The sequence below is a fragment of the Chiloscyllium plagiosum genome, unplaced genomic scaffold (genome assembly GCF_004010195.1).
Source record: "Chiloscyllium plagiosum isolate BGI_BamShark_2017 unplaced genomic scaffold, ASM401019v2 scaf_2971, whole genome shotgun sequence".
Classification (NCBI taxonomy): Eukaryota; Metazoa; Chordata; class Chondrichthyes; order Orectolobiformes; family Hemiscylliidae; genus Chiloscyllium; species Chiloscyllium plagiosum.
The window spans coordinates 25,210-28,153 of NW_025213672.1; the positions used below are offsets into that span (position 1 = coordinate 25,210).

The window sequence follows — 2,944 nt, forward strand, 5'->3', positions numbered from 1 at the left end:
TGTTAAAGTTCTTGGTATAGAACATATCTCAACTTTGACCTGTAGGAGTTCCAGATATGAACAAAAACACAGAAAATATAATTCAGTGATGTGTCATTGTTTACTTGAAGTTACAGCCTTTCATTGTGTATTTATTCTGTTCGTGAGTTGCACTACAAGACCTAACAAATACTGAAGATTTGAGAGCCATATCTTACTTTGACTGAGGATTTGTCATCACCCACAGCTTTTATTCCAACATTTCCCAGGTGCAGAATCCCTGCCAACACTTTGAAGATATCCATCTGAAAGTCTTTGTTCAAGCCTGCAACATAGGTTTCATTTTTAGATAAGCACACCAAAGACAGTTTAGAGGAAGCTCTCCGTTGAAAGCTGAAGCGATACAAATGTCTACCACCCAGAAGAACAACAGCAATAGATGTACGGGGACACCACCACAGGGAAGTTCCTCTCCAAGTCAAACACCATCCTATCTCGGAACTACTTTGTTGTTCCTTTACTGCCACTGGGTCAAAATCTTGGAACTGCTTCCCTAACAGCACTGTAGGTATAACTACGCCACATGGACGGCAATATTCCAAGAAGGCAGCTCACACCATCCTCACTCAGGCTAATAAGAATTGGCAATAAATGCTTGCTTAGCCAGAGGCACACACATCTTTTGAACAAGTCTTTTAACAAAAAAAGTCAGGTGAAGGGAAGTGTATATGTCACACTAAATACATTTTAACAAGGAACAAGGAAAATTCTATTGTAGATATATTCCATATGGGAAGGATCAACTTCAGGCTTAAACATTTCAAAGTTCATTAGTTAAACTTTAATCCCACTGTTAGTTATTAATTATGAAGTATTGTAGGGCTAATCTTTAATTCCCTTATTTTCTCTTTAGAATGGGGTATGTTCAAAGAGGCCCTATTGGACCATAAGACTGTCCTCTCATTAGAGAGAGGTGACTGATAGTGGTTTAATCTGAGGGTTATCACACCTCAGGTGATAGGAGAAGTTGAGTCCTTCATGATAACCTCAGCTGATGCAGGAACTGAACCCATATTCTTGGCATTACTCTGCATCACTAACAAGCCATCCAGCCAACTGAGCTAACTCTGCCGTGAATACAGATAGTAACGCAGCCATTGGAGAAAATTTGAGATATGGTTACTTACCCAATAGCGAAAATGTTTTTTGTGTTTCAATGAAGTCAGTTTGGTCGTTAATACCATCAATCACAGTATTCCCACCCATGTTCACATAACTGAAGTTCTCTGCAGGAGCTGGGGATATTTTAACATATTGAATCAAACGTTGAGCAAGACAGCTGTTGATTAAAAAGGCTTATGGCACTGAAAATCACTTGGTCAAAAACAAGCAAACACAGACTCAGTCTTATTCTCTCCTCATAGGTGCATCTGATTCACAGCACTGTGATCTCCAGCGTGGGTAAAGGAATGGCACAAGTCCTGAATCTATTGACAAGAAAACTGAAAGAACTGTGAATGCTGGAAATCAGAAACAAATCCAGAAATTGCTGGAAAAACTCAGCAGGTCTAGCAACATCTGTGGAGAGAAAACAGAGTCAAATATTTTGGGTCCAGTAACCCTTCTTCTGAACTTGTGCTGTTAGCATCAATTTGATCCAATAGCTCATCCAGCCAACTGATACCTCACGGCTGGTTTGTTGGTGCCATGTATACTTTTACATACTTGTTATAACCTGGATTTACAGATAGCGATAGTAGAGGCTCCAATTTCCTTTCCATTACAAAGCTGCCCAGAATTCATTCCCACTCTTACTGGCTGCCATTTTCTGAAATAAATTATAAGTTGTTGCTCAATCTGTTGGGTCAAAAAATGTTGCGCTGGAAAAGCACAGCAGGTCAGGCACCATCCAAGGAGCAGGAGAATCGACGTTCCGGGCATAAGCTTCATCATTCCTAATGAAGGGCTTATGCCCGAAACGTCGACTCTCCTGCTCCCCGGATGCTGTCTGTCCTGTTGTGCTTTTCTAATACCATACTTTTAGTCTCTGATCTCCAGCATCTGCTGTCCTCACTTTCTCCTGCTCCTTGGCCGTTGATTCCTAGAGTGGGCCTCAAACCCAGAGCATCTGGCTGAGAGAGATGCTACCCACAAGAATAGTACAATATTCAGACCAGTAAAGCTCTTAAGGTAACAGATTTTTTTGAGACAGAAAGCTATTAATATACCTACCTAATTTCAGGTGCTTGAACTCAGGTCGATCTGCAGAAGCACAAAGCTGGTAGAATATGTGGTAATTTCTTTCATTTTCAGCCTAGATTTATTAAATAGATATTGTAATCCAATTATAATAGGGTCAAGTACAACTACAGCACTGATAATGAACTGACATTAAATATCTAGAGGACCACATTTCCAATGCACTTAAAATAAGATTATTGTGGAAATGTAGGATACAGACTTTAACAAGCAATAGTTACAATGTTACAATTTAAAATCGTGGACAAAGTGAGGTTATCTAATTAGAGCTTCCCCCAGTATCCCATTTCAATCAGCATGTTGGCCCTGTTAAATTCAGCACTGTTCAACTTGTATAGCTTTTAGAAAAAAAATAATTAAATTAGATCCATTGCTGGAGATCACCGATACCTCAAAATATTAACAAATAATCAACTGCTCATTATACACAAAGACCAGTTGGCTCTTCAAGTCTGCTCCACTGTTCTAGAGTCTGGTTGAACATCTACCTCAACATCATCGTTTGCTGCTATCTATATGTCCTTTGATGTTATTAGTATCTAGAAACATATCGTTCTTTGTCATGGACCTACTCAAAATCAGAGTACATAGTCAACTGGAGTAGAGAATTCAAAGGTTCTAAACCTTCTGAATGAATAAATCCCTCCTCATCTTGATTCTAAATGGTTTGTCCCTTATTCTGTGTTCCATAGTTCAGAATCTCCTC

The 2,944-nt window shown here is 39.4% G+C and overlaps 1 long non-coding RNA gene across 1 annotated transcript; it reads right to left on the reverse strand.

Annotated features, from left to right (window-relative positions):
• Positions 1 to 203: 203 nt before the first annotated feature.
• Positions 204 to 2,428, reverse strand: LOC122547687. The gene is made up of 3 exons (XR_006311063.1): positions 2,212 to 2,428; positions 1,167 to 1,274; positions 204 to 304 (listed from the first exon to the last, which is right to left on the reverse strand). It is a non-coding gene; the product is annotated as an uncharacterized LOC122547687 (long non-coding RNA).
• Positions 2,429 to 2,944: the final 516 nt, after the last annotated feature.